Source organism: Thermobia domestica, chromosome 6, assembly GCF_964235325.1.
Source record: "Thermobia domestica chromosome 6, izTheDome1.hap1.1, whole genome shotgun sequence".
Lineage (NCBI taxonomy): Eukaryota > Metazoa > Arthropoda > Insecta > Zygentoma > Lepismatidae > Thermobia > Thermobia domestica.
Window position 1 is genome coordinate 57307918 of NC_137459.1, and position 27058 is coordinate 57334975.

A 27058-nucleotide genomic window follows, 5' to 3' on the forward strand; every position below is an offset into this window, starting at 1 on the left:
ATAACTATACGATAACAACCTACTCAAGCTTGAAAAGAACATCGATCTTATATCTGATCGAGCATGAACCTATTTTACTATTTGCGTATCAATTGTGACAGAACGAAGTTTAGAAACCTCTTTACAGAGAAATTTCTTCTCTATTGATAGGATAGGAATATGTAAAAGTGAATTTTGAAGTCAGCACCGTAATGCCAAGTATCAAATTAATTCACGCAATTCAACATTTCTCTATATCGGATGATTTCACTCGAGAACGTGTGATTTATACTGTGTTCATGATATTTATTTATTTTATTTAGTTACGAACATAAACCCAAATACAGATGAACGTTAATTTACACTGGAATTTTTAACAAATCAACATGAAAATAACATATAATGCGATAGTAAATCAAGAACCACATCTAAAGTAATAACAAGAGTGGTTAACAATAGCGGCCTAAAATTTATGCATTAAAATGACGTCGTAGTGCAGAGTTGTAAACAGCTTCAAAATTAAATAAATCGACGAATGTAAGATGTATTTCATTGTATGACTTAGGAAGCTTTTAGAACATGGAGCGTTAAACTACTGAAAGTCTAGGTCGAACTTTAAGGAAGGGATGTGTGTTGTGTGTTCGTCTGAATGGTACTCGGAAATGCAGTTTTGAGAGTAGTGTTTCGGGCCCAAGTTGGCCGTGTGTGACTTTATACAGACATTTAAAATCACTGGTTTTATGACTTATTCCAGGTGGTTGAATATTTAGTGTTGGTAAAAGTTATAAGGGCGGATCCAAGGGAGGGGCTATAGGGGCAATAGCCCCCTTGACCCTCATGTATACACTGGATAAAATGGACTTTAATCCTGTTTTACACTGGATAAAGCGGCAAACTATGGCTTAGCCCTCCCTTGATCATATCCTGGATCCGCCGATGTATATATATATATATATATATATATATATATATATATATATATATTGTGTTGTGTTGTAAAACGTTTTGTTTTAAGGGGACATTTTAAATAGTACATATTTACGCATATGTGTTGCAGCATAACTCTGGAACGCTTGGACCAATTTCAACCAAACTTGATACAGATATGAGTTCTGGAGAAAAAAAATACATCCTTACGGGTCGAAAGCGGATGACACTTAAATATAATCAATATTATATTAAATTCACAGTTTTCGAGGTCGCTCGAATAAATAGTGGCACTCTCAATACGCAAGATAAAACCATCAGTTCAGCTATAAATATGGTTTTATCTTGCGCAATCAGGTATTGAGGTAAGCCACAGCAAAGGTTGCGATACAACCCCGAAATTCGGGGCCCAGATTCGATTTCTGACATCATCGGTATGCTCAAGGGACATTCAACATCACCACCTGCGTCCTACAACACCTTATTTAATAGGCAAATAGAAGGGACCCGAGTCCAATATTTCGGAACCTCATTTCTGAGGGTTCTGTGCTCGGGTCCAATTTCTGACATCATCGCTGTGCTTAGAGGACCAAAACCTTTCCGACGCCATTACCTACGTCCACGAGCTCTATGTTTAATAGGCGAATAAAGCGGGCCCGAAACCTCCCCCCAAAAAACTGATGGATCCCAGTTCTGGAGCTTCGAGTCCAGGGCCTGATTTTTGACATCACCGCTGTGCTCAGGAGACTCGAACCGTTCCAACGCCACCACCCTCATCCGACAACCCCATGCTTAAAAGAGAAATAGAATGGACCAAGCCTAAAATTTCGGGACCCCGTTGCTGCTGCTTTGAGGCCATTACCCAATTTCTGACATTGCCACTGGACACAAACGACTCCGACCTTTCCAACGGCACCACCTTCGTTCAAAACCTCCATGTTTAATAAGTAAGTAGAAGGAACCCGTGCCGAAGACTTCGAGACCTCGTTTCTCTGGCCTCAACTCTCGGTCCCCGCTTATGACATCATCAATGGGCTAAGGAAACCAGGACCTTACGAACGCCACCACCGGCGTTCAAGAACTATATGTTTAATAGGCAGAAAGAGAAAACCTGAGACCTAAACTTCAAAACTCCATTTCTGGGTCTTCGACGTCAGGGCCCGATTTCTGACATCATCGTTGTCTTTAGAAGACTCAGATCTTTCCAACGCCACTACCCGCGTCTAACAAATCCATGTTTAATAGGTGCATAGAAAGGCCCCTGCTTAAAATTTCGGGATCTCATTTCTGAAGCCTCATGGTCTGCGCCCGGTTTCTGACATCAACACTGTGCACGGGGGAACCGGACCTTTCCAACGCCATCACCCGCGTCCACCAGCTCCATGTCTAACTATGATCGGTAATTCCTGGGAAGACATTTTTTCAGGAGTTTTCCCTGGGGAGATTCCCGGGATGATTCCCAAAATTTTCCGGGAATTTATGTACAATCACCAAGAAAATTGCATTCTATTACTATATTATGATTTCAAAGTTAAATTCGTTTTTATTTTGCAGTAAATTATTACTGTTGTCCCCAGAGGAGTCTTTAAAATGTATATTCTGAATGGTATTATGCTACTTTTTAAATATTTTATTATATTTAGAGAGTACGCATAAATGTATATTTACTTACAATATGTTCTGTGCAAGTAAATATGTGTGAAAAGATGGAATAGTAAGTCCACAAACTTCTAAACCGCTAAACAGTTTAAAGTTATATGCAAGTGGATTTTCTAAACTTGACTCTACTACTGATATCATAAACATATTAAATTTTAAATGTTATAAACAAATTAGATTGGGTAACTGCCAGAAGACACATGTCTCACAATTTTTGAACATTTGCACATACATATTTATGTTCACAATATTTCCAAAACACTGACTTATCTTTATAACTTTGCACGTAACACTGCCGCACACGACCTTTCTTCCTACCTATTTCTCGAAATTTCATGCGTTAATTCACATGTAAGAGAAGTCCGAGTACTTCTTCAGAAATTCGAGTCAGAGACAAGAGAGACAACGACGTTTATTACTAACGGTGGTTCGGGGTGTGTTAATAGTATTTCATCTCTATTTCTACATAATTTATACATTACTTTACAAACTGGTTCCTTTTCATCATTTGTAAATTAGTACCTTGCTACTTTTGAGTACAAATGGAAATGGAACTTAAAAGATGATATTATTAGTTATATAAAGTATAATCAACGAATTTTATTTTTTTAACCTCCAAATTATTTAAAACCTAGAAGTAAATCACAATAAATGAAAATAAAGCAATTAGTCATATGGTTCTTATAATTTGCAAGAGAAAATAAAGAAATGGAAATAAATTCCTTCCCGGGAATTTATATGCCAGGGAAAAAACCCGGGAATATTCCCAATTTTAATTTTCCTTTCCACCGGGAATATTCCCACTGACCATCACTATGTCTAACACGCTTTCCCTATCGTAGAAGGCAGGGCCTAAAATTGAGTGGAGTACTCCACACTTTGTGGAACTGTAGGAAAGGAGTGTGGAACTGTAATTCTTAAAGTGTGGAGTGGTATTAATGTGAGTACCTTACTTTTCTCGGATTATGCATTTAAACGCATTTAGTGTGTCAAACTAAGTCTTACTGATTCAATACATTCATTATGCAATGGGTTACTCAATTCCATATAACTGCCAGTATATGATATTAAGCCAGAGTTAATACGTATAGGTGTCTCCTAGATGACAGGGAAAACCATTGCCAATTTTGAGGTGAAGGAACTTTTTAACTATATTTAGTTTTCAAACGTTTTCGGTTGCATTCATATAGTATTAAAATATGCAACTATAACTCGACAAGTTTCAAACCAAGATGCGCAGATCGCTACTGAGCACTTCGTATTCCGACATCCTCCCCACTACTCTTCCATCCACTGGTCTGGCTTTGAAAGTTCCAGTGATACTAACTCAGCAAACTTATGTTACAACAAATAACACCTGCTAAAATGTTTAAATTCCGAATCTTACTTTTTTTAGTAGGTAAGCAACCTCATGGTAGAGGTCTGCACGAGCTCGGGCCCAGGACCGGGTCCGGGCCGTAAATTTTAAAATAAACAATCATATTTCTCGGGACCTTTTCGGGCATAATACAACGATATTTTCTGGAGAACTTTTAACGCTCATCTAAATTTGTAACTTAAGACGTCCACACTTAAAATCACTGTGCAATTGAGAGAAAAGCTGTGTAATAGAGAAAAAAACTAAAAGTAACAGAAATAAATATGCTTAGCTTGTCTGAGTGAAAATACTGTTTCTTACACTGAATTAAAGAAACAAGAGCATTGGGAACAACGTATCTGGGTTTTTCTTCAAGACATTGTCAGTTTATATTATATGAGAATTTATATAATGACTTTTTAAAAAGAGAATTCATAGTTAACTAAATGTAAAGGATAACCTTTATTTCCTTGTTGTCTCTGAATCATGAAAGCTTTTAAACTGCAAAATTAAACATCTAATTGTCGCAAATAAAAAATACAATTTTGCCTTAATTGTTAAGTTTTTGCAATTCGGGCTTATTTCGGGCTCATTTGATTATCACATGGGGTCGGGCCTAAATGCTAAAATATATTTCTAACTCGGGTCGGGCCTCATTAATTCACGGGCCGGGCCCGTGCAGATAACCTCATGGATACACTGTAAGCAGTGACGCTTTCCGACGGGGCGATCCCTTCACGCCTTCTGAAAGGAAAATTTCTCTTTTTGTTATTATTTTTTCATTGGTACGAACTGACACAGTCAATATACAGTATTTACACTCAAATGTTGTAGAAAATCCTCAGACCATTCCGCTCCCTGCAGATTGCAACACTGCAAAACATCATCGTCGCGGAGAAGGGAGTGGGGAAATGTAGGAGTAGGTGCGCTACAGCTAGGCTGCAGCGTTCTGTTTACAAACTTTTTTACTTATAACTACACGTTTATCTGTTGTTTCAATAGGACATTACACTTTTACGATATAATGAAATGTGTTGTTCTGTAGATAAAAATTACACGATTCTTTGAATCCGTTATAGAAATATGTACTACCAGAGATAACATACATCAATAACCGCCAAAAATTTAGCCGAAGCAAGGTAGACTCTCAACAACCAATCATAACCCAGAAAATATTATCCGTTCGTAAGTTTCATGGGGAAAAAATCTCGCTAGCCAGCCCGGGTTAATTCTTTTTTCTATAGATTAGTGTTCGCTGTTTGGTGACGATGCTGCATTGTTGTCTTTGGTAAAGTAATTTGATTACTTTAGAAACAATAACGAAAATGGAACAGAGGAAGGAAATAAAGAAACAAAAGGTAAGCCAATGTTCCTTTAGTTCGTCTTTATGCCTGCAGACACTACACCTAACACATGGTTCTTGTCTAGTTGATTTACCGGTACTTTGTGCCTACAAGCAGCATAGGGTATTCAATTTTCCATGTTGCTGGGCGTTGGACATTAGGTCTATTTGTTTTTATATGGAACATTGGAATTCAAAGCCTTAGTAAAATTATACAGGGATCCCTCCAGGAGTTTCTTAGTGTGGGCACCCATTACTGACTAAATATTACCCGGTTTTGAGAAATCGCGCTCACAGTCAGCAGTATGAACAGGTACAGTAGGCAGTAGCCTATAACGCAGTAAATTTGGGCCAAGTTGGGCATGTTGGGTAAAAGAGTACATGGTCTTGTCAGTGGAGAAGTACTTCACCAACTCGGAGTATTTTTATTTGTTTCACGTATTAACGCAATTTGATGCGTATCCGCAATTTGATGTGCTGCCCCTCGCATTAATTTAGCATGGAAAGATGTCACCAAGAATGTCCAAGAAGTTTCATCTGTCATACAAGCAGTATCTGGACTGTGTGCTTTCTATCACTCTTCAGGGCAGCGAACGAAAAGTTTAACGATGGTAGCTTCAGAAAATAACTTATAAGTTTTGCACTACCCAGAATTTTGACGTCAGGTGGACAGAATTTTCATTCAGTATGCTCACTACTCTCCTAAAACATTGGTATCCAAGCTGCCTTTAATTGCAAATGGAAAGCCATGGATGTAATGAAGCCAATGGTCATATGCGTAAATGGATAGAAGTAGATCGCCTTCATCTTCTGTGTCTTGTGACATACGCTCTATATGTTTTCAAGAACTGCCAACACAAGTTTGAGAGTGATGAAATATTTCTTTTGGACATAATAACAAATAAAAATAGAACTGTAGCACAATTGGAAAGTATGAAAGAGAAACCTCTGTTAGGCGGGTGGGAAGAAACGTTTTTAAACGAACGTGTGCAAGAGAACGTCAACGGAGAAATGCAGTACTCATTACATGGTATTCAACTTCATCGTAACACACGTCGCAATAAATCCCATAACAAATATGTCAGTGAGAAAAGAGATTTTATTGTAGTACGCTACGAAGTCCTGGATTCCATAATTAACTTTGTTAGTCAGCGTTTGCTGTATGAAGACAGTATTGTTGCTTTGGAGCCTTTGCGTGTTTTGCAAGAGGATGTAACTGATGATTGCCCTAAGAGAATGCCACAAAGTTATTTGTCCTGATACGGATTGCAGTTCGCAATGCAATATAGAGAGGCATCATCGTGCAGTATGTTGAAAGGTCTGGACGCTAAGAGCCTTCTCATGAAAATCTGTGGAAATCAGTCATTTCATGCACTGTGAACAAGTCTAGCCCGAGTTGTTGCTTCGAAACTATCTTCTTTCGATGTTGAAAGACTTATAATTGACTACGACATATTGAAAACAGATAACACTCTCTCTTTGGCTCCCACTACTGTGAATAGTTACCTTCACGTTAATATAAATAAGGGTCCGTTGGAAGATTTTAGCCCAACCCCTGCTGTTATGAAATGGCTGGCGTTTTGAAGTTGGTAGGAAGTCAAAGGAACAGCCCTGGTATAACGGTGTATTTGCCTCGGCAGAAAACAGAGTGAGACAGCGTGATGATCACGGAAGAATGACGGTGAAATTCTTATGTAAGAAAAATTAACTTTTTTCTTCCAGTGTGACTATTTTTCTTACCGGTTTGTTTCTTGTATGTTATGGTTTAATACAATACAATTAAATATGTATCCTAATGCCTTTTGTTTGCTCTCCATGCCAAAATTTTCCTACCTAATAATAACAATAATAATTTTTGGTCGCTGGTAACATGATGTACTGGACAGAACACTGATTATATGTCAAAACAAATGTTGACTAAAGTAGTTTTTTTATACTATATAAAATTTTTACCAGTGTGGAGCTGTGATTTCGTTGAATTTTAGGCCCTGGTAGAAGGATCGGCTCCATGCTCTTTATGTACAAAAATTTTTCCCTGATTTTTTTTCTTAATTTCATCTGAAAGATGTTAGAATCTTTCCACATCACGAGAGGTCCAGAAAGGGTATGTTATAACTACATTTAAGCCATATTTATTATTGAAGTGTATTCTGTAATCACTTTGCATACCTTTAAATGTTGATACTCTTCACTTTGTTCATACAATAAATTTATCAATTTTTGGTTTTTATGCTATGCATCACGTAACACTAAAACATTGCATGAGATGTAAGACTTGGATGAAGTAGTGTTGTCCATCAGAAATTCTTTTCTACGCTCGATTCTCATCTCGAAAACGAGATGAAAATGATCAGGTTTCTAGTCTCGTCTCGAATTCTAAAAGAATTTTTTTTTTTTTGTTTCCGCGAAGAGAATTGAGACGAGACAACCAGTTCCTTCTCTCGTGAGGGACACTACTAAGAGGGATAGTTATGCTGATAATGAACGAAACGGTGAAATAAAGAAATTGCACTCTTAAAAATACGTCCTCCGATTTGAGAAACCGTTTCTTATCTGTGCACTGAGAACATTTTTTTTCTTAAAAACAAGGATTTGAAATTCTCATTAATGAGAAATGAAGAAAAGTGGAGAGAGTTCTATAAAGAGGAACGAGACAGAAAACGATTGTTTTCCTTATGATTGAAAAGCGTTAAATCTCGTTTCTAATAAAGATCGTGTCTTGTGCGCAGATAAGAAACGGTTTCTCAAATTTAAGAACGTATTCTTAACGGTGTGGGAGGAAACGGGACAGTAAATCCGAGTAAATCCAAAAGCAATCCTGGAACTAGCTGGGATCGAATCAGTGAGCCTACGCACTAGAAAATGAAACGATATCTTTGAGTTTTACGTCCCACGGTTATGCCGTGTAGGCTAAAGGAAACGGTGTTGATGAGAAATGAATGAAGGGAGAACCTCGAGAAAGCCCACACACACGGTTTTTGTCCACCATAAATTCCATTTGGTGCGAGCTGGGATCGAACCCGGGACCACATGCACCAGAGGTGAACGCTTTATCACTGAGCCACCGTGCACCACCCGACGCACCAGAAGTGAAAGTACTGTTGTGTTCCCGTATGTATGTATTTCTGTTCATCAACGTGTACAAATCCCAACCTTAATTTTTGATAATTATTTATGAAAACGTTCAACCTACACACTAACATATGCTGACTTAACTATTACGTAGAATAGCAACGTACTTTGCGTTTAAATTTTAAAAAAAGAAACGAGACTATTTCGACATTTAATTATTTTTAAAAACAAATAAAAAAAAGGTACTCTTTTCATTAATATTCCCAACTAATATTCATCACAAACACTTCAGTTCCAGATAGAATGCTTTAAATCAAAATAAATTATTGAGATAGTGGATGAGAGTTACATTTTGAGAAACAGAAAAGTCATTAACAGAAAAGCAGAAAAGCACATCTGCTCTCCAAGTTTTAATATCTCTTAAGTCGTTACCTGAAATTGACGATGCTGATTATTTCTCAAGTCGCTTCCTTTTTAAAAGAGCAAAAATAAAGGCAAAAGTTCATCATAACAAAAAAAGAAGGAAGGAAACAGACCTTCAAAAGAAGAAAAGAAAAGGGAGAAAAAGAGAGGACAGTTATTTTTCATGAAATAGAACATAAAAGTAAAGAACTGAAGATGGAAAACACTTGGAATCGTTTGTAATAAAGACGTATAAGTCTTTTTTAAAAATCTTTTTTAAAGAATATCTCGAAATGTTTCTAGATCTTGAAGACTGTGTATAAGCTCTTTGTCTCTCTTCTATTCACGTCTCAGAATATATTATTTATACGAGCAAGGTTTATCGACAGACGTTTGCGTTTGATTCCGTGGACCTATGGCCTACTTATTTTTTTATTTAGCATGTTTCGTTGATCTCTCTTTCTCTCCTTCTATCGCTACAAAGGTTTATTTTGAAAGAAACTTCAATGACTTCTCAGAGTTTGAGAGATGACCTTTCCCTCTGTTTTTTCAATGTGATCTTGTTGTTAGCTTTACTTTTCAAGATATACTTCTAATTAGAGATGCAAGGGCTCGAAAAAAAAACGGCTTTTTTGGAAAAAAACTCGGTTTTTTCTGCTTTGCTTTTTTGCTTGGGAAATTTTGGGCTTTTTTCAAAATACTGCTTTAAATTGATAAAACAGACTTTGTATCGCTTCTCTATAACACAAAAAATCATTTAATTAGTGGTTGATGCTGATAATAATATAAAACATCGAAAAATAAACTATGAATTTCGAAAAAATATTTCAAACAATTTTTCTTCAACATATTTACATTATGAATTCCACAGGATTAACCAATGAATATAATAAGAATTTTTTAACCTCCTATATACAAAAGTAAGCAGAGTTGGCAAGAACCGTGGTTGTTTTTGAAAATGCCAAAAACCCGTTTTTGGGGGGATGTTTAAACCAGGCTTTTTTTTTGGTTTAAACCAGGCTTTTTTGACTTAGATTTTTTGCTTTATGTATTTATATTACATATTCACAGAAATAAGTTTGTTTCGCCTTGATGTTATTATGCAACAGGGGGTAATGCCGGAAGAAGTCCCATAAGCTTAAAGAAGTGCGGTCAGTAAATTTCTTAAGTTGAGAATCTCCCGCCCTAGTCATTGGGAAAATCCCGTCATTACTTGACATGTAAGACAATAACGGGAAAATCCTGTTATTGCTTTGCATGTAAGATTTAAAGGTCAACGTACCATAATCAGTACGCTAAAACTGAGGTATTAAATTACAAATTTAGTACCGGTACGTAGATATCATTGAAAATCCAATCCAAGCTAATGTTGGAAGCTACGTAGGCAATCGATAAATTTTGCCAATTTCTATCAATATATTTAAGCAATATTGGCTTCTTTATAAAACAACACGCATTTAGGCATGCAGAAATATACAATTTGGTTTGTTTCGTATATTTAGGCTTAACATCCTTACGAAATACCGAGGTTATCAAGGAGAAGACTTTCGCTTAAACTGACATCCGAACCGCTACTTGGGTTACGCATGAAAGAAGGTTTGTGGTTCGACCGAGAATTGAACATGGGACACCTTGATTAAAAGGTGAAAGGGAAATTAAACTATTGCAGGTGGTTTGATATCTGGAAACGTCACCATGAAGTTCACACGATTCGCATTTTTCATTCTTTTTATTTTTGTGGTTTAAACCAGTTATTAAAAAGAAAAATTGGTGTAAGCCAGCCAACCCTAAAAAGTAAACACTTCTTTTTAAAGAATACACAAATAACTAGCAAAATAGTATGTAGTATTTTTACTTCAAAATATTCCATACCCTCTTTTTGAAACAAAATAAAATTAAAATAAAACATAAGAAAAATACTTAGATTTATATGATACACTTAAAGGCTGCACATCTAGAGCTTTTGGTTCTGTATATTCTTGAAATTCTACAGTTAAGTTTTATAGAACCACCATCACAGTTTACCCAATCCTCAAGTTTTCTGAATTTTTAACAAGAGGGATTCAACATATCATTACGGAACTGCCCCCCCCCCAAAAAAAAGACTACGGAATATATTTAAGTTAAGCTAAATACAACTGCACAACAAACATGACTGAGTGATTAGCTTTTGCGCTTCTATCGGGAAGTCCGGGATTCAACCAGCATTCGACCATTCTGACAAAGCTTTTCTTCATTCCATCTGTGAATGTAGAAATAGTGCGTGTACTGTGAGTTGGGCGACTTCCTTTTTTATTGTTTTTAAATCGTTATTATTACTAATTACCAGCAGTGACGGTTTTGCGAAGGTTAGGGGGGCGGTCTTTCGGACTGAAGCCCGTTCTCCAAAGTTACGAAATGTCTGCAACAAACGAAATATCTATTATTTATGCCTTTACTCATAAACTTTAAGCTCCCGTCAAATAAAAATTACGAATGTTTAAAAAAACTAAACATTAGTAAGAAACCCTTCCCAAAATACTTTTCTAAATCCGCCACTGATTCTCAGTATAAAATGATTTTTAAAGTTGTATCCGGAAGATTATTGCTAAACATATAAACGAAACGAAATATTAGTTATGCCTGTACTCATAAACTTCAAGCACTTCCCAAATAAAATTAGGACTTTTTAGGAAACGAAACAATCAGAAAAACCCCTCCTAAAGTACTTTTCTAAATCCGCTATTGATTATTTGTATAAATTGGTATTCAAGGTTGTGTCCGGAAAATTATTGCTAAATCACTTCACAGCTACAGTATAACAGAAATGTGGAAGTACGGTTTGACGGATATATTGAAAAACGTACACTTTGACGGATAAATAGAAAAACGGGCAAGTTTAACTTTTGCGCTAGAAGCTAGAGTACTAAAAGCTCTTAGAAATGAAACACGGATGACAAACTAGATAAGAAAAAAGATGTCGATAACTCAAAAGTTAAAATAAAGTTAAATAGCCTCTAAAATTACCCTCAAATACTACATTCTTCATGTTAGCTTTAATTCGTAAAACATGTGCTCCATCCATCTTGATGGTGAATTTCAGAGCGAAATATCACATTCAGGCCATGGAATTCTTATCTAACTATAGAATATACTATAAGAAAGCTATTTAGATAGAAAAATCATGAAGTTGAAAAAAGCCAAAATTTCCAAAATTCTCGTTTTTTTCCCAAAAAAGCCGGCTTTTTATGTGAAAAAAACCATCGATTCAAAAAAGCTGGCTTTTTTGCATCTCTACTTCTAATTCTTAAATAAGTTAACTACACTGGCGAAAAAATGTATGTAACGTACATTGCATGTGTAAATCCCGTAGTTTTTGGACTTAACTAACTCTATGGCCTATGGAACCCGGAGGTTCAATGTCGCGTTCACAAAAGCTCTCTACTGACTTCCGTCATTAGCCAACTGGATCCAGCTTCTATTTCCTATTCCTATTTCTGAGATCCATTTTAATATTGTCCTCCCATCTGCGCCTAGGTCTTCCTAATGGTCATTTTCCGATTTGTCTTCCAGTTAAAATCTTTGAAAGCGTTCCTACTTTCTCCCATCCTGGCTACATGACCTGCCCACCTGAGCCTCCTAGACTTGGTGACCTTAACAATGTTTAGTAAACCGTATAAATTATGTAGTTAATCATTATGAAGTTTCCGCCACTCCCCATTCCCCATTCCCGTTTCTCTTGGGTCCAAATATTCGTCTCAGGATCTTGTTCTCAAATACTTTCAGTCTATGTTCTTCCTTCAGAGTAAGCGAACAAGTTTCGCAACCATACAGAACAACAGGCACGATTATCGTTTTATATATTTTAAGCTTCAAATTCCTCGACAGAATTCGAGACGACTGAATAATAACACGAATTCCCTGCTTTTAATCGACGTTTAATTTCTTCGTGAATATGGTTTTCGTCTGTTAATATTAATCCTAGATATTTGAAAGTATCCATTTTCTCAAGAGTATTATTCGATTTTTTAATGCATCCATAATTTGCCGTATTATGATCCCGACGACCTTCCATGTATTTAGTTTTCTCTGCATTTACTTCTAAACCCATGTCCCTGCAAGCGTTTAATAAGATCTCTGCATTTCTTTCTATTGTTCTATCATCACCTATTAAATTTACCTCATCAGCATATGCCATAACCTGGTGAACGCCGTTCAACTGTAGGCCTTGGTTGCTATCTTTGATTTTCCTGATATAGTATTCCAGAACAAAGTTGAATAATAATGGCGACAACGCATCTCCTTGTTTCAGACCATTTTCGGCGTGAAAACTATTGGACGAAAAGTTTCCTGCCCGGACTTTACTTTGGGATTCATTTAAACATATCTTAATTAATCTAATTAGCTTTTTCGGTATTCCAAATTCTGTAAGAATGTTGTACAATACTTCTCTCCTAACCTAGTCGTAAGCCTTTCTAAAGTCAAAAAATATTTGATGTACCGGGGCATTGCATTCCCACTTCTTTTCGAGCATTTGGCAAATGGTAAATATTTGGTAAATAGTTGATCGATTTCGTCTAAATAACATATAACAAACGTATAGTTGAAAAAAGTATATTTTATACTATTTTCCGTATAAATGTTCCAAATAAACGTACTTTCGGTACGAACGAAAGAACCTTTATGCAGATGGTCAGGATCTTACATACAGATGGACGTATGTAACATATATGCGACATGTATCCGATGTATATGTATGTAATATACAGAAGGCTGTTAGATGTCAGACATCCTCCAACAGCATGATGTAACATCTAAGACGGAAAAGTATGTAGCATATGAATAACTTATGCTCCTCCGCATATTTGTACAATAGATCGTTGTCCGGATAACGAATTTTTCTCAGTGTAATAATAAATTTAACTCCTATTAGTGCACTAACCCTAGATTCTTAACTTTAAAACATATTCATTTATTTGTTGTCGTAGCTCCAGAAGAGGATGTGAAGCCATTTTACACTAAAGAAAAAGAAAAAAAAAACAATGAAACAAGGAAATTGTCAAAGACACGTACCTTAAAGGCATTGACTCAGTACTCACCTGGTACTACCTGATGAAACACCCCGGAAAAGCTTCAGTTAGGATGGATGATCGCGAGAATCGAGTACTGAAGCTTTTGACTGAGAAACTATATAAATAATCTTTCATGCCCGTCCCCATTTTAATTATTTTATTTTGGAACTGTAATAATACAAACACTGCTTGATGCCAATTTATAGCACGTTGTAAAGGTTTACGGGAGTTAATAATTCAACCTTGGTATTTTAAAAATAAATTTAAAATACATATTTGTGGAAATAATATGTAGAAGAAAACATTCTCTAGGTTACAAGTATAGATTAGACTAGATAATAGAACCTAATACGTTAATATGAAAAATTGTTTTTCCGATGTTATCATTGAATGTGAGCTAGTTTTATGTTTTATATGATTTATATTTTTTCCATGATTTAGAAGCCATTAATGTTATAATTTTTCTGTTTTATTTTTGCCTTTTAATTTTTTACTCCTTTTCTGTATTCTAATTCTTTGTAATACTGTAAAATTAAGTCAGTTTTCTTTTTTGTAATTATTATTATCGTAATTATTTGAATGAATAAGTCTAGTAAAGGTTGTAATACTAAGTCATCCATACTTATATATAAAACAATGTGTGTGTCATCAACTTTTCACATAGAAAGAAGGACCTAAAGCTACCAAATTTGGTACGCGGATAGACCTTCAGCAGATCTAATTTTGTATGAAGCCCTTTGTTTTCGATTTTTGGTTCGGTTTGATTTGGGACGTTGAAAATTTAATCGAAGTCTTATGCACATTTCTAGCAGTTTCTAAAAACATCCTTCATATATGAAACCCCCATTACATTACGGTTGTGCGTGCTTATATAACAGCAGAGGATAAGAACTAGGAAATGAAGTGAAAGAAGTCATTTCTTTTAATCGATGTTCTGAATTAACAGTCAATAACGATGGGTGGTTACTCTTTCTATCCAGGTTTTGAATTAATATCTGACAACAGGAGGTGTTTGCAGCTAGTATACAATAAAATACTAACTTAAATAGAATTAAACTTCTACTTCTTGAAACTTGTATATTTAAACTTGAAACCCTTAAAATTCGACTTATCAAGGTTGTAATTTTTAAATATTCGACTTATAAAGGTTATTTTAACGTTGAGTGTTATGTAAACTTTAAGGAAATGTGGAAAAAATCGAGCTATGAAGGAATTCCAGTTATCGAGGACCAACTGTAGTATTTTTTTTCTTTTATAGATGTAACTTTCCTCAGTATTAGTTGCTGATGATGAAGTCAACTCGAAGTGCTGAAATACTATCTAATTAACACATATTTTCAACTCTCAGCTGTTTCTGCCATCTAGCAGAAAAGTAACAGACTACACGATTACGGTATCCACAACTTACAGGAACGTGTCAGTAGAATAAATTCTTTGCGATTTCTTTCTACAGTCTGTTCTTGATCGAAGTTGTTAAAGATATTAAGAATCACAGAAAAAAAACATAGAATATGAATGTCTAAAGGACTCAAATATAATAAAATGAAAGAGAAGTAATGCTCCTGAAAGTACAGTACATTCAAAGAGAATGAGTATGTAATCGTTGAAACAATGATTCAAGAATGATACTGAAATAAGAACATGCAAATAAAAATAGGTTCAAACTGAATTGGCTATGAAGTTTGTAACCCTATTATTGCTATGTATTTCTTTAGTTTAATAACATATTACATCATTTTAACTGCAAGTCGTAATGGTAAGTTATACCTGTTGTAAAGTCAAAAAATAAGTAATGCTTTCTAGAAGTTTTGCAGCGACTTGTTCGTTTGTTCTCTTCATGTAAATACATTAGCTACTGTATGGCTGTATGGACTGTTATGGGTTCTTTTCTTGTGTTCTTTGGTCGTCATTTCTCTGATGTATCCTCCATCAAGTAGGAAATATACGGGCGTGTATATATATATATATATATATATATATATATATATATATATATATATATATATATATATATATATATATATATATATATATACTACAAAACACCTCCATTGGTTAGAAGAAAGAGAAGAGAATGTTACAAAGACAGAATGTAACACTTCGGTTTACAACCGAGAACAACATGGCCGTAAAAGAGAAAGAAAATTAAGCAAGCAGAGCTGAGCGGACGAGCGGAATGCTTCGTGACTGGATTTTTAAAAGCCCACAAATTCGCTTTACTTCATTGACATTGCCTTGAAGACCCCTACTGTCAACCTACGAGAATGGAAGTGTCGATTCAGTGAAGGACAAGATCCAAGGGAAAAGTGTTATATTTATAAAATTCATCTTGTAAGTTAAAATTACGCTATACTTTGCTGGTAGGAATAGTTACGGAACTGGGAACATCACAAGGCGTCGAATATCATACTCATTATAAGAACAAGACATGTAAGATACACTCTTAAAAATTTCCTTGCTCAGAAATGAGAAAAATGCATGTTCAAAACAAAATAAGTAATTTTTACTCGTATTTGAGACAAAATCTCTCATTATTTTCAAACGTGTTTTCATTTGTAAGCTCAAGGCCAATTTTCAGGTTTCCATTTATGAGATTTTATCAGTTCTTAAAAATGAGAATGAAATAGTGCGTGATTTGTAATGTAATACATGAGTGAAAAATAAAGGTAACAATCTTACCGAAATAATATTACTATGTTTTACTAGGGTCTAATATTGCTAGGGCTTAATTACTATACAGGAAACGAGATAAAAGATTTCAGTTGTAGCCGTGTGCGAATGGATATGAGAACGCAGTATGGTGATGCGGCTGAGGTGGCGTAGGAGTACACCATACCATTACGAAAGTCGAGAAAGTAAACAGCATGTGAAAATAAACATATAGATTTATCAGCCAACATTCTTGGAAGTTACTACCTGCGTTTTATTAAAATTGATATTGTAATGTAAGTTGATTTAGTTTAATGGTGGAACACTATTGTGGTAATTGATCCTAGTTTACAGTGAGAGCAAAGGTAAAGAATAAATGGATCAATTACTGTAATTATTCTTTTTGTTATGTAGTAATAAGTAGAATGGGAAGGCATGCCAATGTTTTACACCCCTTCCCTTAGTTATAAGGTGCAAAATAGCTTATATATGGAAACAAAGAACACGTAAATCATATGTGAAGTTAGAAACGGCGTTGAAAAAAGTGTGATTTATTATTATGGAATTGTAATGCAAAGGCATTTTGTACTGATCACCTAGCATAGATTGGCGCCTCCTCTTTTTCTCACCTGTAATCTTTCTAATGAAATACATTTGCAGGTTATTTGTGACATATAGTCACTGTGCGAATTGAATATTTCGTGCAGATTGATTATACGAATCCATACAACAATTCATGAAATATATACTTCTTTCTGAATTTACTTTCTGCACTTGCATTTCCAGGTGTAGATTCACTTTAAGATGTCTTGTTACACCAACCAACCTGCTCTAGATAGTCACTAAAAAGCACGAATGCTATCTAACCGAGTCAGGGCAGGAGTGTAACGGGAGTGCATCCGTATGAAGCAGGCGCGTCAACGATGGTGGTTATACGGGTAAAGAAGGATTATGGAAACTCACTGTTTTTACGATACAAAGATATATTTTTGATAAAGTCATTTGTTTGTTACATTGAGGTGTACACTTACATTCCCCTGCACAGATTCACTTTAGGAGGTCTTGTGCAAAATACAACCAACATGTGCTAGGTAGCCACTAAAACGCACGAATGCTATTTAACCGAGTCAGGGCATGTACGCAGTATGGTGCTGCGCGGGGTTGCGTCAGTAGGGGGCAGGCTCGTCAGCGATAATGTGTATGCTCGTAAACAATTATTATTAAAAACAATGCTTTCATGATATAAAGATATCGTTTTTGTGAAAGTTATTTGTTCGTTACATTCGTCGCACGTCATATTTCCTTTATTAATTTACCACTACTTATCTTATGGGCGAATACCATACAAGGTTCGACCTTCATTAATGTATTTACACGTAAATACGCATATCACAGGTAAGAGCACACCATATTTTGATTACTTACACACTAGTCCATTAAAATATTACTACAAATTTCTTCTGTAAATTTTACAAATATGTGGATTCGTATAATCAATCTGTACCGAATATTTTCCCAGGGGAGAGATGAATTTCACCTATATATGTATCCAATTTCACCCATATACGCATCCAGTCGTCACTCACGTACACTATCTATATAGATAAAATTTGAAAAGTTATCTCTACCAGGGATGAAAATTTTCTCCAGGGGCGTTAATTTTTTTCTCAGAGGAGAAGTCATTGGCATCCCCCGTCAGTTCGCACACTGAATATAGCAATATACCCATTTGTTATTAATTTATCGTAGGGGCCGCGATAGCTAAGTGGTAGAGCGTTCACTTGTGGTGCATGAGGTTCTTGGTTCGATCCCAACTCGAGGCAAGTGGGCTTTGTGGTGGATAAACACAGTGTGCGTGGGTTTTCTCGGGATTCTTTCGTTTTTTTCACTTTCTTTATTCCTCTATCTTATTTATTCTCATCACCAGCGTCTCCTGTAGCCTACTCGATACAACAGTGGGACGTAAAAACAAAGATTTCTTTTTTTCTTAACGTCTCAAGATTGTGCTCCAAGGCTAAGGGAGACAGTGATAAAGAGGGATAATAATACTGTAGTGAAAATGAGGACATTCGTTGCTTGGGAGTTTTTAGAGAATTTATCTGCTTATTTTTTTGGTTTGTTGTAAAACAAATATTTCGTAATATAGGAATGAAAATTTCTTGAAATGAAGGTTTAAATATGATATATTTTAAATATTATAACTGTAGGTGTTTATTTAATATGCATTCTGTATGTACTAATTGTTTGAATTTTTTGCATGTTTATATTTTGTTTATACCCTTTTCCCTTCTCCTTATCGTATTTGAGAACCCTGTTTCTGTGCGCCGTTTCTCGCTTTCTGAGAAAAGTGTTTCTCAATATGGGGGTTATATGCCTCATTTGCTCAGATGTTTCTTTCTCAATTTTAAGAAAGAATACATTTTTTCTCAAATTTGAGAAAGCATTTGCACCCCCAGAAATGAGACATAATTCCTCGCGTTTGAGTCATTATTTCTCAAAATGATTTGAGAAAATCGAAATCTCACTTTTAAGAATGTATTACTCGGTGCACAGATAAGAAACGGATGTTCTCAAATACGAGGACTTTTTTCTCGAATTTAAGAAACCATTTTTAACAGTGTAGGCATGAAACATTATATCGTTCACTTGCAAATAGGCACAGGGTGTATACTACTTTATTGAGCTTTAGCCTGGGAAGATATGGAAATAAGAAGTACTTAATATTGCAGTAAACTTTTTTGCTCCATTTCCTATATTAAATAATGTCAAGTTACAGTTATTACTGAAGCATTTATTGGATCAGAAGATCCAATATATTTCAATCAAAAATCTTTTTTATGCCCTATATCTGGAGAACTACATATAGTGTAGCCAAACCCAAACTATCACTTAACTTAACATAATGTGTTTATTTGGTAGAGAATGCGAAAACTTGATTTAGGGGCCGTTCAAAAATTTTGTGGCCCCAGATCCAAAACTAATTATTCGACAAGATCGAAATCTTTTGATCCATTTTTTGATCATTCAAAAAATTCTTGTTTATGAAATGTGATCACCTGAGTCACGTTATATTTAATCTTTATCTTTCCAGATTAACTTTTTAAAAATAGTGCAAACTACCCCTATGGATTTTTTTAGAAGAAGAAATAACTTATGTCATTTTGAAGAATTGTTAGTGAAACATTTATTTGTGAAGCATGAATAAAATCGCGTAAGTCGGTCTTTCGAAAATTGTCCTAAAAGAGCTTACACTCAAGAGTAAAATAAAGTCTTCTATGTTTCACGTAGAAAAACTACTTAATACCATATTTTAAACTTATCAATGAAATATTGATTTATGCAATATAAACAAAATGGCTCAAACCGTTTTCCAGAAATTCCTATTATTTTATTTTCATCTTACAGCAAATTACTCTTTGTGAGTATGTAGAAAATTCGAAACTATCCTCTTGAAGAATCTAATAAAAATCTCGTTCTGATATATTCAACGGTGTGGCCTCAAGGTGAATGTATCTACAGCGGATCTTACGGACATTTATCAAAAAATTCGTTTCTTGGCATGTTGGGGCCATGAAACATGTAAATTCGTTGAAATCGTTTTCTTTTCACTATTGCCGTACTTTCTTCTCTGGTATTGTCGCTGAAAAGAAAAGAGACTTTTTTTGTAGGGTAAATAGGAGGCATGAGGAATATAAAGTAGGATCTTAGGAAGGTTGTTAACATATATATTATAAATGAGAATCAAACTCATTAGGGCATTGTTTATGAAAAATTCTATTCTGAGTGACATAATAAAACGTATGGTCGAAGGAAAAGATGGAGTGATAGATAAAGGTTGTAATTGATGTGCTGTACACAGAGAAAAATCCGCTTTCCGGACAGCGGTATATTGCACAAATATACGGAATCCTTTTGCTTACTACAGAAATCAGTATGGAGCATACGTTATCCAAATGCTACATAGGCATTGCCTTTAGGTGTTACATCATGCCGTTGCAGGATGTCTGAAATCGAACAGTTTTCCGTATATCACATGCATATACTTATGTTGCTTTCGTCAGCTATATGTTGTATACGTCCATTTGTATGTGAGATCCTGACCGCCTACATTGTTTCATACAGAAAGTACGTATAGATGGAACACTTATACAGAAAGTATTATAAAACATGCGTTTTCAGTTATACGTCTGCTGCACATTAAGTCAAAAAAACTGCAGGAATTACGCATGTAACCTACCTTTTTAAGTACATCACCTACATTTTTTTCTCAGTGCATTAAAGCAGATAGACGAAAGAATGACAGTGAATAGATCAAAAGTTAATGGAGGACAATAGAGGTTGGAGATTCTGCATTTGTGCACAAAGAGAAAAATCGAACGCATTCAGAAGGAAAATCCATAGATTCTGGTTACAGGCTGCTTTCCCAATGCTGCTTGTCCCATAGCAGGATAATTGCAATCCATGTTTTGGTGAAAAATTTTCTGTATGTTTGAAAACAAAAAAATAAATGAGAATTTTTGGTTTAACGTCCCACGGTTATACCCGTTAGGCTGAACGACACGGATAATTATTATATAAATCAAAGTGAATCATGTGAATGTTTTTTCCTTGCTCTTCCACCGGGAATCGAACCCAGGATCACGAGCAACAAAAGAACACGTGGTAGCAATTAGGCCGGATGGAAGGTCTTACTGCGTTGGAGCCAGACCATCCTAAAGCTGCATACGGACCCTTTTGTTTGTACGTGGGTTCCGTAAACATTTTCCAAAGTACTGCCACATACTCAATCTCTTCTCTGTATGTTTATTTCCAGCTAGAAAGGAAATCTAGATCGTATACAAGAATGGTACTTTTTAACGTCCTCACACAACCAGATAATGTTTATCAAAATACCTAATTACGATTATCTGTATTTTGTGTGTGCCGAAGGGGAACACACATGATTCCCATCTATTTACGACTGTACAAATTGGTGCTGGCTAAGTAATTCACTTCTACTAGCCTGCTGTATGTACTCTCTATGGCTTTTCTAAACTAAAAGTTAGTTTTTCTTCCCTTACTGTGGCAAGTCTTCTGCAGGTGATGATACAATATCTATATCTATATTTATATATATAAATGAAAGGGACGACGTTTGTGACTTAATAACTCTTGAACCAGCAGACCGATCTCGATCAAATTTTAAACATAGATCAAGTTCGGGACTGGTATAGTTTTAATTATTTCACTTTGATGATGCAATTTATGGAAGGGAGGGGGGGGGGTAATATATAAAAAAAAGACACAAAAATGATTTATATTAGTGTCGAATCCATAGTTTCGGGGTTGCTGAAGTTAACAATGCCACTTTCGATGCCGTTTAAATCCAAATTCAGCCTCGCAACTTGGGGAAGGGGGCTGATCGAAATAATCGAAAATGAAAGATATTAGTGTCGAATCCACAGTTTTCGGGATCGCAGAGACAAACAGTGACACTTCAGATGCCGTTCAAATCCAAATTCAGCCCCCGTTAGTATTCCTAAGTTGGGATGTGACATGTAGTAATAATAATAATTAAAAACGGCCGATATTAATGTGGAATTCATAGTTTTTGGGGTCCCTAAGTTGATATGTGACAGTTTTGGTGCCCTCTATGTCCAAAAAGAAACGAATTCTCCCCGTGCGAGAAACGGCATTTTGCTAGTTGTTAATAAACATATGAGCATTCCTCATTGGCATGGATGAAGTATTACTTCCAGAAACTCTTATTTACATGAATTGCATGTTTACTCTACCCCACATGATTTATACTATCCATACTTACAAAGGAATGCTTTAAAAATAATGATTCTACATGTAACATGTCATGTTTTTAAATAATTTACATTATTTTTTAAAAAAAAAATGTTTAACAGTATAATCAAATATTTCGGATATAAATTTTATTAACTTACTGAAGTATTTCGGGTATTAGGGTTGTAGAAATATTTTATATTCATAATCCCCCCTCTTTAAGATCAAGTCTAGCAAACGTCGTAGAGATGAATATAAATGCTGAAGAAGGAACGTCTCATGGGTTCTACAAATCCAGGGAGATGCACAGAACTGAGAAAAAAGTGGAAAAGTTCTCCGTCGTGTCCCATTTTTGGTAAACTGCATGTGCGCTCAAGCTTGAGAGAAAAAAGATCGTTAATTGTAAAGAAAAAAAATGTTTCTAAGAGTACGCTATACTTTTCTACTTTGTTTGCTTATCGTTTATCTTCTTTGAAATATGCGGCGTACATAGTGGAAAGGATGATTTTATTTCCACGCATTTTACTTTCACCTCTCTGATACATTCACTATGAAGAAACGGCTTCCAAACCTAGGCATGGAGATATTTAACTTATTTGAAAACCAATTTTGTTGAAACTTATTTGAATATTGGGAGATATACATATACCAGTGCTGAAGTAAGTTGGGATAAAATTGAAAGACCAAAGAATTATAAAAAACCTATATGCGTATAAAGCTATAGGTGATAGAATATAAGCAATGGAAGATGAAAGCGGGATTGGAATGGAATTCAACAACATACACTGAGAAAAATCTGTTATCCGGATAGTGGTATATTGTACAAATGTACGAAATCCTTATGTTTACTGCCGAAATCTGTACGTAGCATACGTTATTCAAATGTTTCATACGTACTCCTTTCTCCCGTTTGGATGTTACATTATGCCGCTGCATGATGTCTGACATCTAACAGTCTTCTGTATATTAAATATGTCTGCTATATGTTATATACGACCATCCGTATGTGAAATCCTGACCGTCTATATATATATCTTTTATACGGAAAGTACGTTTATTCGAAACATTTGTACGGAAAGTATTATATAAAACATACAGATGGTGATAAGAAAAATGGAAACACCTGTAGTTGGCAACACGTCAGATGTATGGGTTGGCAGTGGTGTCGTGGCGCCTGCAGCGCCGGACTGCTGGTGGTGGTGTGTTAGGTCGGTCTCCATACTACGTCAGGCGCAGTGGAACAGCAGTGTCCAGTGGCTGCAGCAGACGGAGGTAGTGTAAAATGGGAGACCTCTCAGATTTTCAAAGAGGGCAAATTGTTGGTGCGCGGTTATGTGGAGTGAGTGTGACGGCAGTGGCTACTGTGTTAAGTGTGTCACGTGGGACAGTGTCAAAGGTAATGACGGCCTACACAACACACGGGAAAACCACATCGGGGAAGCGAAACAGTGGGCGGAAGAAAATCATGAGTGACAGGTCGCGCCGGGTATTAAAGCGCATTGTCACGCAGAACCGTCGTGCCAATGCGGAACAAGTGACGGAGGAACTCAATCAGCACCTCCCTCACCCTGTTTCGACAATCACAGACCGCCGCGAATTACATGATATGAACTTACGGGGTCGTGTTGCACGGGCCAAACCGCTCATCAGGGACCATAACGCTTTCGCACGCCGCAAATGGTGCCGCGACCATGCAACTTGGACCGTTGATAACTGGAAACGTGTGATATGGTCGGATGAGTCATCCTTCACCCTATTCCCAACCACGGGCCGTGTTTATGTGTGGAGAACGCCCAAAGAAGCTTATGATCTGCAGTGTTTCCGCCCAACTGTGAAACATGGCGGCGGCTTGGTGATGCTGTGGACCGCCATATCATGGTTTCCATTGGGTCCTGTGGTCACACTTAGCGGACGAATCACTGCCGCTAAATTAAAAATTAAAAGGTTGAAGTTAAACGATTATAACATTCTTGTAGCGTCATGGATAGTGTTATTGCTTTTAGTGTGACAGCTACGCTCAAACCTCGTTCAGAGTACTTGAATTTCAAACCAAACGTTAAAAAGTAGTTATCTATATATTAAAATGCTAGGTTCATATGTTTGTGGTCAAGAAAAGTTTATATGTTTATGGTCAATTCCGTCTATATGATTGTAGCCAATTCCTTTTTACAATTATATCTCAAAAACCAGAAGCTCTATAAACACGCTGCTTTCAATGGTCTATTTCAAATTTTGTGTAGATCTTCCAGTTCTCATTCATTAAAAAAAAAGAAAAGAAAAGAAAGCCGTTATTTTTCTGTGGAAGTTTTAAGGATTGTTTCGAGCCCTTAACATTAACATTGTCGCTAGGGCGAAGCTAATGTTCATAGCATTATGTTAGGCAACCTGTAGACGAGCTACGTATGGCGAGTTGATAGATATTACAGGCGCTTTGCTGAAATCTGATTAGCAAAACCTATTGAATGCTGGCAACTTCAAAGGCTGCAACGAGGCATACACGGACGGTTATGGATTTATAAGGGGAAAATCCACTTGAGATAATCTATCACTTCTCCAAGTTTTCCACAAATTCAACCCAACATCTATACATTAAAATGCTACGTTTATATGTTATTCTATAACAATTCACTCTCTTTGTAAGTCGTCTTGTTCTTCACTTGTGTGTGTAAAGAGATATGCACAGATATAGTGAGGAAGTGGGAAGGAGATCCATGGTCGTATCAGAATGACGTGCTGAGTACATAGCGCAGGTTCAGCTAGTAATTCATACAGTTGATGGCAAACTAGAAACCACCCAATTACTCTGACTGTAAATTAAAAACATCCTGAATTTGTACGCAACCCACTCAACTGCTAAATTTGCAGGGTTGCCTAAAGTCAAGGCTAAAGTGTCTGTTTTTTTAAGCTACACAGATATGAACCTACAGTTTAACGTGACAATTGAACCACATACTTCTACGGCAAGTCGAACAGAATTCTCCGTCACTAAAGCCAAGAACTGGTTGCGCAAGGGCAAGCTGCTTCATAATAGAGGACATTTTGTGAAATAATTTACTAGTAACAAACATAAATTTACTATTGTGAAAATTAATTAGGTGACATAAATATGTGTAATCAAAAGGAGTAAAATTCACTAATGCCAGAAACAAGCTGAAATTAGCAATCCACGAACAATAGAAGACAAATATGTGAGGTACTGAATTCTTTAATGGCTTCGAAGAGTAGCATTGTTAATTTGCACTTTACAACTTGAGGATCTTTTTATGTTATCTTTAAGAGAAAATCATTATTTTGTATTGTAATTACAAAAAATTAAAAAAAACACACAAAATGTAAGAATGCAGAAAAAAGTACATTCAAATTACGATCTATTAAACTGCCTAATAATTAGACCAATTCATAGAAAGCTATTGACAAACTAAAAATTCCATCCATTCTTTTGGGACAATGTGAATGCCAAGAATTATATTAAGAGCAAAATGTTCGACTCAAACTGTCCCACTTTCAGTAGTTTTAATTCCACTTCAGTCCATTTATATACAAAGAGTAAAAGTGACTTACTTTTCAAAACCCAAACCGCACTACTATAGGCAGAAACTTAAATTTTGGGCATAATACTTCATTTGTTACGAAAGTAAAGGATGTCTTAAAATATGTATCCTAAGGGGAAGTTAAGGGATTTCATTTTGTTTCTTTCTTTGCCAAGAATAGAATATTCACGGACCTTTGAAGTTAGGAAGATGAAACTCGGCATATAAGCTTCTTGTTAAAAATAACTGAATACCTGTTCCAGTGTTTCCGAAAACTTCTATCCTAAGGAAAGGAAGGGGGCAATTTATTCAAATTGAAATTTTCATTTTTTTTTTTTTTGTTTATTCAGGAAGTGTCTAATGTGAGGATTTGCTTAAGTTGGAGTTATGAAATTCTTAATTAAAAATAAGCACTGAAAAACCCCAGATTTATGGGGAATTCTTGGGTAACATGCTTTCTGCAGGGAACACCATGCTAAGACTGGAATACAACGTTCTTGAACTGTGGTGTCGATCGTACTAACGGGTGAAACACCCGTGTTTAACATGGTGTCGAACATCAGCAGGTGAATGCAACATTTACGAAAGCAAAACTTTTATTCTTAAAGGTAGAAAGATGGTCATTTTTTTAAAAGATATTAGAATTTTCATTTGTTATTCAGAAAATCCCCGATGTGAAGATTTATTTAAGTTGAAGATGTAAAATTCGATATATATTTTCTTCATAGAAAACAAGTGATCACATGTTTCAGCGTTTTCAAAAGTGCAGCTTTTAAAAGGGGAAAGGAGTCAATTCGTTAATATTCTATTTTCCGATTTTATATTCATAAAATGATCAATGTGAGAATTTTTTTTAGTTAGAGGTGTGAAATTAAGTATCCTCAAATTCTTCATTAATCCTTTAGTGACGTAGAAGTTTAAATCAGCGCTTGGCCATAAGGGCAGAAGGGCATTTAAATTTCGTACCCGCAACTCACATTTCCAAAGTATTTTCTTTAAGGTGAGTTAACTCTGACTCGAATATGTTAAATAAGTTAGAAGTTATGCTTAAACATCACACTGCAAATGTCACTACAACGTAATGATATCGGATCCATGTGAAGAAGGGATCACTACCACCCAGATAGGTCGGAAGCATATGAAAAGGGGAGGTCACTACCATGTAAATAGGTTGAGGGAAAGAATATGAAAAAGGGAAACTCAGTACCACGTAGGTAGGTCAGAAGCATGTGAAGAAGAGGGGTCACTACTGCATAGGTGAGTGAAAATTGAGAGGTTAAAGGAAGCTTCAACTTTTCCGCTAATTCCGAAGTTATGC

The 27058-nt window shown here is 35.8% G+C and overlaps 1 protein-coding gene and 1 long non-coding RNA gene across 5 annotated transcripts in view; one reads left to right on the plus strand and one right to left on the minus strand.

Annotated features, from left to right (window-relative positions):
- LOC145688018 (uncharacterized) overlaps positions 1-27058 on the minus strand; it is a 553165-nt gene that overhangs the window by 202975 nt on the left and 323132 nt on the right. The window lies entirely within an intron of this gene.
- LOC145688020 (uncharacterized) overlaps positions 16597-27058 on the plus strand; it is a 149472-nt gene continuing 139010 nt past the window's right edge. The window contains exon 1 of the long non-coding RNA XR_014131829.1: positions 16597-16734. This is a non-coding gene — a long non-coding RNA (uncharacterized LOC145688020). The remainder of the gene's footprint in view (positions 16735-27058) is intronic.